At 42.2% G+C, this 8,907-nt stretch overlaps 1 protein-coding gene across 1 annotated transcript in view; it reads right to left on the minus strand.

Annotated features, from left to right (window-relative positions):
- The window catches only part of sema4ba (sema domain, immunoglobulin domain (Ig), transmembrane domain (TM) and short cytoplasmic domain, (semaphorin) 4Ba), a 41,708-nt gene extending 35,039 nt beyond the window's left edge, over nt 1-6,669 (minus strand). Inside the window, exon 1 of the mRNA XM_030095744.1 lies at nt 6,411-6,669. The gene's annotated coding sequence lies outside the window, so the exon portion shown is untranslated. The remainder of the gene's footprint in view (nt 1-6,410) is intronic.
- Nucleotides 6,670-8,907: the final 2,238 nt, after the last annotated feature.

The following is an 8,907-nucleotide window of genomic DNA, read 5'->3' on the forward strand; positions in this document are numbered from 1 at the left end:
CACATGGTCAGCAGCCTGAATATAAATCCTGCAACTTTCAAAGATGCTTTTGTTCAAGTGTGTGATGATGAGGCACAGTGCCCCCATCCCACCCAACCCACACACACACACACACACACACACACACACGCACCACCTCCACAACTCACGCGAAAAACACATTTTAGAGTTGAAAGTTGAAAGCGGGACTTCCTAATTTTTTTCATATCCAGATATTATTGTTAGCAGCCATTTGGATCTACAGGAAATACCAAAGCTCTTCTTGTGGTATCTCAGTGCATTTTAAGTACAGTTTAAAATATCTGGGAAATTCTTAAGTATCGTCTGCATTGCATTTTCACTTCAGGAGTTGCTCTTAAGCCTCTTTAACTGTTTTAATTTGTCACTGCGACACATTGGATGAAACTATTTTTGAAATTGTGTGTTGTGATGATATCTTTTCGAAAACACAGATGAAAGCAATAATCCTTGGAACAACCATATTCCTGAAGATGCTGCAAATCAGAAGCTTTCTGGTGTGTAATGCATGTCTCACATGTTGAATAACATTCATGTAGAACACATTGATTTCTTGAATTTCCTTTTGAAATAAGTATGACAAGAACCATTTTTGTGATTTACAAAAATGTATGTATTTTTTCAATATGGAATTTATATGTGTGTGTGCACACACGTGAGCATTTACAAATAGTTTGTGAAAATTATATTTATATGTAAATTCTAAAAAGTGTGAATCCTTCCATGTGCATGAATTCATTCTGAATGAGGTTAAACTTCTTCCATCACGCATGAGTGCAGATACATGCATATAAAACAGGGCATTTTAAGACCATTCCGTTGAGGATCATTTGCAAGGGACAGAAGTGATCTTTGACCTCTGCTCATTCTGTTTCTGGACATCAGGAGGTGATACAAAGACAAAATACTATTTCAACCCAGACAATACCAACATTATTAGTGTTATAAACAATCACGTGCACCCAAATATGTGATTATAAGTCACTTCTTAGTGGAGAATGTCCTTGGAAATTAAAGAAAAACACAGTCTGTTTACACTGAGCCAATTAGACGTATGCGATCAGAGAACTACAACAAGAATGTCTTTAAGGGTCAGTGGCACCATTAGCGGAGTAAAGGGCACGGCGTGGAATGCACAGAGATATCAAATCACAGCGGTGGGGGAGGGACGAGCGGCTAAACACGGCTCGACTGGAGGCTAATTCAATCATCAGACCCACTCTTGTGCTCATGTCAGGAAGCACACAAACATGTTCGACCACGAACAGCATGACGTGCATTTCGCCCGTATTTGATCTCGTGGAGATCTCATAACTCCAGCGTCAGGAAAGCGCGGCCGTTTCGTGGATCTCACAATTAAAGCACGTGCAACGTGCAAGAAGAACAGGTGTGAGGTGAGGGGCTGTGGAAACATAACCTGCAAAGGCAATTCTCACAACAGCATCTACGAGATGCTGACATTACGCGTAAACACGCTCAGCCTGGTTTTCAAGGCTCTTTCGAAGCCTTGTGTACATCTGAAATAAAGCAGTGCACATGCGAGGCGGCGTCTCGGAGTTCTTCACGGACACGTGATGTGTTTATTTCTGTGTTTCATACGGGCTAAAAGCAAAATGTGAGGGTCTCTGAAACGCTAGAGCAAACAGTAATCTGGCCCGGTTCCACGTCCGCAGTCGTTTCCCACATCATGGCACAGCACTGGACTGGGAATAAACAGAGGAGCCCGCTGTGCTCCCAGAATGCATGTTTGCAGAGTTCCCATCAGTGAGTCCGCAGTAATAGGACTCCCTGAAGGCCTGTATTTAACCTTTGGGTTACAAGTGGCCGGTCCCTCAGTGGCCCACCTCTCGTGTGTCCCAGCTGTTAACCCTTTTGTTACTAATTTATATGAGAACAAAAACAAACAACTCGGAAGCCAAATAACGTCACAGCAAATTGAAAACAGATAAAAAATAACAACATTGTGGAGAGGCCTTTGCACGGTATCTCCTCAATTTGAGTTGAGATATATTATCTTTGTGGTATCAGCAATTCAATATTTGAAAAAAATAAAAGAAATAGAATAAACTTGGTAAGTTTTGCCTTCACTTTCCAAACCACATGAAGAAAACACTGTTTTTTATCTTGAAACAAATCTAGATAAATATCTTCCTCAAAAGTGGCATAAGAAAGAAATATGGCTCAATCTGTTGAATAAGAACATTTACAAATCTCAATCTGTCTCTTATATCTATCAATATTTGTTTCCACACCTTCAGCCTATCCTCCCTGGCAGGGCTAACAACTGGTGAATGGACTTTACTTATATAATACATCTTACTGCTTGTTGCAGCCCCAAAGCGCTTTATGCGATCTGTCACATTCACTCATTCACGGACACAGTCATGCACACCCTCACACACCAGCTTTGACAGCTACCATCCGTGAGGAGAAACTCGGGGTTCATTGTCTCACACAAGGACAATTCGACATCTGGACAGAAGAGATAAGGGATCAAACCTCCAAACTTTTTATTTCCACTGGACCACAACAATCACTCCTGCATGGACATCTACAAACAATTTACATTCCTCGGTTCATCTGACTTTCATGTCATTGGATCACTGCAGGAAGAGAGTATCTGAACGAAAACACAACGAGCAAAGTCCAAACAGAAAGCTGAGACTCAACCTCTACCTTATTCATCACTCTGCCACTCTATTTTTTTTTTTACAAACATCCCCCAAATGAGCACAATATTGATTTCTTAGGTGATATTGAAATGACTCCTTTTAAAACGAAATCATTCAAATTCAATACAATATGTAAATACAATTAAATAAGTCCACTAGATGCTGAAAACACTAGCTGACCAATGTGTTTATGAAACTCACCATTTCATTCCTCGATTATTCAACTACATGCAGGCATGCACGCACACACATTTTTCTCAAGTGATTCTAAACCCAATGTCCATGAGTGACCTTTATCAGACACGCTGTCAAATCTTGTGCAACTTCACACAATTTAGAAACTAAACTTTGAGACCATACGGACGTATGAATGACGAAAGTATATTGCATGACACAAAAAAAGGGAAGAATCTCATTTTTCTTTCTCACAAACCATGACAGGACAAGAGCCAACCTGATGTTAAGTACAGACCGAGAAGAAGGATCAGACCAGGCTGAGAAAATACCCCTGGGACATGCTGACAAAATAGAAATGTGCATATGGGGCCAACGTAGGGAATTACTCTGTGATAAAACGCGTAGTTTCAGTTTGACTGGTTGTCACTTTGTTTTTTTCCCTGTCATATTTAAAGCCTGCAACAGGTTGTTCACTGTTTAGAGCTGGTTCACAGCACAGTATCATATTTACAGTTTTTTTGCTGATATTCCTTTCAGCAATATTGAATCAAGCAGACCCTCAATCTGCAGGGGAATGCTTTAGTGATCCCCGACAACCAAGCACTTTGTAAACTTACCTGCCAACGTGTCATAAATTATCATTTTTTTCCGGGTCCGGATTGAGCTATTGATATAACAGGCACCGTGCTTTACCAACGAGCCAAAGCGTCTCTGACAGCATCATACAGGCGGCTCATTGTGGAGGCCGGCGGTATCCAGAATGCAACTGCCAGCTGTTTTCTTTGTGGATCAAACCAAAAGAAAACAGCGGGCCAAGGTCAGCACAGACAAGCTTTTCTCCTACAGCAGACACATGAATCTCCATACACAAGGCTGTGGAAAAACAGAAAAACCCTCAGTCGCAGATATGATAACACAGTTGATTATATTCCACCCTCTTGTGGAATAATCAGTCAAGTCTCAAAAAAAAAACTCACGGAGGCTCCCACTTAGATCAGTTCTGTAGGGTGTTTGTTGATCACTTGAGGATCTACCATCTGCCATGTCAAGCTGCCCTGCTGCTGCTCACTACACACAACCGGACAGGCTTCTGAGAGGGTTGGTGGAGGCCGTATAAGATGACAGCGAAGCTGATTTTCCTCTTGGAGAAGCTGAGGGGAGCCGAGAACGTGTGAGTTTCCCTCCGAGCCAACATGCGTTTTGCGTATTGTTACGATGTGGATGTTTGACCTTAGGATGAGGCATGTGTAGAGTTTGACACGAGAAAGCTGCTTTTGAAGACGAAACACCGGCCATCCATAACATTATGACTAATATAGTTAGTCCACTTCTTAATGCTACAGCAGCCCAGATGCTTTGAGGCATAGACTTAGTAGATCTCTGAAGTTGTGCAGTTGCATAGTTGATCTGGACAGTGTAACCAGCGATTCATTTTTCCAGTGAGCCCAGGGGCTTCCATCTCCCTTGAAGAAGTTTGGAACCTAGAGCTAGCTGAGTGTTTAAACTGAGCAATCAGATGAGAAAGGCCTCAGTCAGGGAGGTGACCAAGAAGCTGATGGTCAGTCTGTCAGAGCTCCGGGACCTTAGTGGTCAGATGAAAACCAACCCTGAGTTAAAAGCACGTGGCAGCCCACCTGGACTTTACCAAAATATATCAGACAGACTCTGATTTTCTGGTCTGATAAGACAAAGATTGAAGACGTTGGTATCAATGCCAGGTGTCATGTTTGGATTAGACCAGGCACCGCTCTTCACCAGGCCTACTCTGTCCTATGCCACCATGGTGGAAGCATCAGAGAGACGGAAAGATGAATGCATCAGCGAGATGTTGAGGATAAAAACCTGCTATAGAGCGCTCTGGACCTCAGACTGGGCTGATGGACAACAACCTGAAGCCCACAGCCAAGATATCAAAGGAGTGGCTTCAGGACAGCTCTGCGAATGTCCTTCAGTGGTCCAACCAGAGTCTAACGTCGAATCGGATTAAACATCTCTGGCGAGATGTGAGAAAAATGTCTGTGTGCTTCTGGAGGCTTCCCATCCAACCTGAATGAGCTTGAGATGTACTTCAAATGTTTCTTAATGTTTGTCATGAATGAGCCTCGGTCAACTCATATTTTGCCTCTTCTAAAAGATACTGACCACTGTAGATTGGGGAACATCACCCAGTAACAGCAGGTTAGACCCAGAAATCTGTTTTTCACATCTGGGATCTTGTCAAACTTGTTCATATCCTCTCCCTTTTTTTCTTCTTCTAACACATTATATCATAAGCAAAAAAAGTTGGTCACTTCCTTACTTAATATACCCCACCCACTGACAGTTACTCTGATAATAAGATAATAAGCTTTACTCAAATCATAATGTTGTGGTTGATTGGTGCCTACCAGCTATAATAAAACATGTCAACACTAACAACTACACAGATCATCTTGTTACTAATATATTTGCATTGCATTTAAAATACATTTTACAGTAAAAAAAAAAGTTTTTCTTGCATATTAATGCATTTAGTTTTTTTTAAATAGTGAAAGGAAGATATGAAATATGTTGAGAGAAAAGTTATTATCCCATTATTAACCTTTAACTGCCATTCAAAGGAATGCTGTAGCTCCATGCACACTGTAAAGATACAAAAAGTAAATAAAAATCCTGAGTTCACCTCATTGACTTTCCTCAAACATTTCCATTTACGGTTTCCATCCATTAACTACCACCCACACTTCTGACAATTTGGCATTGGTGTAGGTTGCACTGCCAGCAGTGTGTGGGTGACAGATCTGAATTTCACATAATAACACCTGATGCTTCTGTGTTGTTCCAGCGCCACATTATGAACCCTTATCCAGTGTCACAATGCACAAAGTGCTCCAGTTTCCCTGTGCCGGCTCTAAACCATCATGACGGGAGACACGCGGAAAATAAATTGTTGATACTTTTATCATTTCTTGCAGATGCCCATCAGACTTTCCACACTCCTCTGGGTTCATACAAAGTGTATATACGCTTCACCCTTAAGCTACAGCTCAGTTCTTGTGAGTTGTGCCTCCTCTTTATGAATCAGTCATGCTTTTCAGCCTTCAAATAAAACACACCCAAGGAAATGGTTGAGTTTCCAAGGAGAGTAAGTTCAAGACCCACATTTCTTCATATGTATGTATCTGCAATATGTACAGAATCGACCACAAATGTAAGCATGCAGTCGTACAGATGCTTGCATGCAGGCTGGGTCTTTACTCACCCCTTCACCCCCCCCTATCACTTCACGATAAAGACCCACTGAAGAGGATGGAGGGCTGTCTCATATCAGCTAACACCCACTTTTCCTAGAAACTAACAACAAACCCCGTCACAGTCGCAGCCATAAAAACTTTAGAGTAGCCAAACAGGGACATGACAGGTTACCCCAGCGCCGTTTCAATGGGTAACCAGAACTGCAGCGTACCGGCATCAATGATTCATGCAGCCACAGCACCACACAGTTAATGAACACAAGGGTAGTCTCTCTGTCTCTGTCTCTTTCTCTCTCTCAACATTACTTACGCTCTGTCCCAGTCAGCCGTGAAGTGAAAAAAAAAAAAAAAAAATCCCTTCAGATCTAAAGCAGGTTCCCTTTAGGTGGCACAGACAGATTGATTCCTCCGGTGGGAACGGCGAGAAGAAAATCCACAGAAACAGCAGAGTTTAAAGCTCTGTTAGATGACAGCTCTGAGTCCGCAGGTCCACTCTCTCCCTCTCTCTGACACTGTGTCGTACTACAAGCTGCCTGTGGCCACACAAACCGGAGCTCCTCCCATAACGCACACTCAGAGCGAGGCAGGGCGGGAGAAGGAGGGGGGGAGTAGAAGGAGGTGCACTCCCCCAGCTCGGGCTTGACTGATTCACGTCTGACTAAAGCCGACAAAGTTCCTTTTTCACTCAGTATTTTCCCCACACTTTGAAATGTAGAATTACACAGAACGGCTTAGTAGTCGTTCATTGTTTTTTATTCTTCATGTTGAAGGAGTATGGAAAATACTTTTTTCTTTGTTATTATAATGAAAGTGTTCATATTTCAGTTGTTGGATGAGGAAGAGGTTTATTTGTGTATGATGAATTCCAGTTAGGTTTTGCATTGCTGTTTTTTTTTCTTTTTTTTGAATTCTGTATTTGTTCATTTGGAGTATTGGAGAATTGAGTTAACAGTTTTTTTTTTGTTTGTTTTTTTTTTAAGTTTCTCAATGTTTTTTCTTGTGTGATGAGTCGGATTTCATTTTACCTCCTTATACTGTTTTTCCTGTGTCATAGGAGTGACGGTGAGATTTCTGGAGAACTGCTGACTTTCAGGAAGGTTGATCATTGTGTTTCAGTTTGTGAATTAAAATCTGAATCTTCTAAAAGTGACACATCAAATTGCCTTGTAAATTGTACACAGCGACTGTGGTTTGTTTTGTATTTATTGTGAGGTTGGAGGCGTGATCACTGTTCACCGTTAAAACTCACGACTAACGAACTGGAGCAGTTTGGGCTCTAAGAGGTCTACTCGTCACTGAATGGCATTACAAGCCACCCACATGTTTTTGGCACGAAGCCAACCGAGTGCTCCAGGTAGCTCACACTATAAATCTAACTAGACAGTAAGAACAGAGGATCATCCAGATCTACTGCGCCAGATCGCGCCGCTGGTAGATCGTCTCACGTCAAAGTTGAAAACCAGCAATCACCGTGAGTGATGAGAAGCTGTCAATGAACAGATGGTCCCATTCAAGGGACGCTAAAGCAACGCCCTCTAGCTAAAACCCATAAATTGGGTTACAAAGCACTTGTCTTAGCCAGTTCTGAAAGTATTCCAATGTTGAGATAAACATGGGAGATTTGTACAATGTGAACAGAAGTGGCCATGTTGCCTCCGCCTGACCCGGCCAATACCCAAAACAACAGAACCATCAGTTGTTCTTCGACAACGAGCATGCGAGTGTTCCTCTCATCCTTGCACTTACTCAAGAAGGAATCCACTCGACTGGTACCGTTCGCAGCAACAGACTATCAGGAGTTAATCTGATATCTGATGTTGAGCTGAAGGAAAATGAATGAGGATCTGTAACAGAGAAGACTGCTGTGGTTGGCGAAGCCACTTTACATGTGTTGGAATAGCCTGATAACTGCTTAATCTACCCTCTCAGTAACTGGTAGCTAGTGAAGAAGACAAATGGAACATCAAGAGGAAAAAAAGCCATCCATGTTGCCTGCCCTGCGGTGGTGAGAGAGCACAATAAAAAAAAAATATGGGTGGGATGGATTTGCTTGATTCCCTCATAGCACTGTGCCACAATAGAATCAGATCAGAGACGTGATACCATCGACTCGTGCGCTTCCTGGCACGATGACTGTGACCGCCTGGTCGTTGTACAGAAGTGATCGCAGTGACAATGGTTTGACAAGACAAGAAAAGATGAAGCTTCACACACTGAAGTGATATATCACAGAAAGTCGGTGTAAAAGTGGAAAGAACATGTGGCACAGGAGAGGTCGCCCCACTCCTCCGATCCCTGGGGGAAATGAAAACAGGACAAGAAAAGGAGGCGCAACACCTATTCCAGGCCCTGATGTGCACCTGGATGCTACATCCCACTGGACTGTCACGGCTGAAGAGAAAAGACGATGCAAAGCACCAGGATCCAAGTGCCTGATGGGTGATGTGCATCTCTGTTTCACGTACAACAGTCTCCTGACGGTTCATTCAAAATAGCAGTTTACCCATATCATTTGCCTCGTTGACTGATCAACTATTTGTTTTTGTTTGTTTGTTTTGTAAAGTCCTGTTTCATATTCATAACATTTTAGCACATTGTTGTCCAACAGGCCATAAATCTAAATATGACTGTGTAGTGTTGGGAGGAGAGTTTTAATACAGTGTTTGGAATACTAAAGCTTTCAGTAAGCAATAGTTTTTTTCTACATTCTAAAGTAAAATCCAATGTAGAAAAGACAAACAGTTCAACAACTCACTTTGCCACACACGCACACTTTAGTTCATTTGTTTTAATTTTAGAATGGTGCA

This window comes from Salarias fasciatus, chromosome 7 (assembly GCF_902148845.1).
Source record: "Salarias fasciatus chromosome 7, fSalaFa1.1, whole genome shotgun sequence".
Classification (NCBI taxonomy): Eukaryota; Metazoa; Chordata; class Actinopteri; order Blenniiformes; family Blenniidae; genus Salarias; species Salarias fasciatus.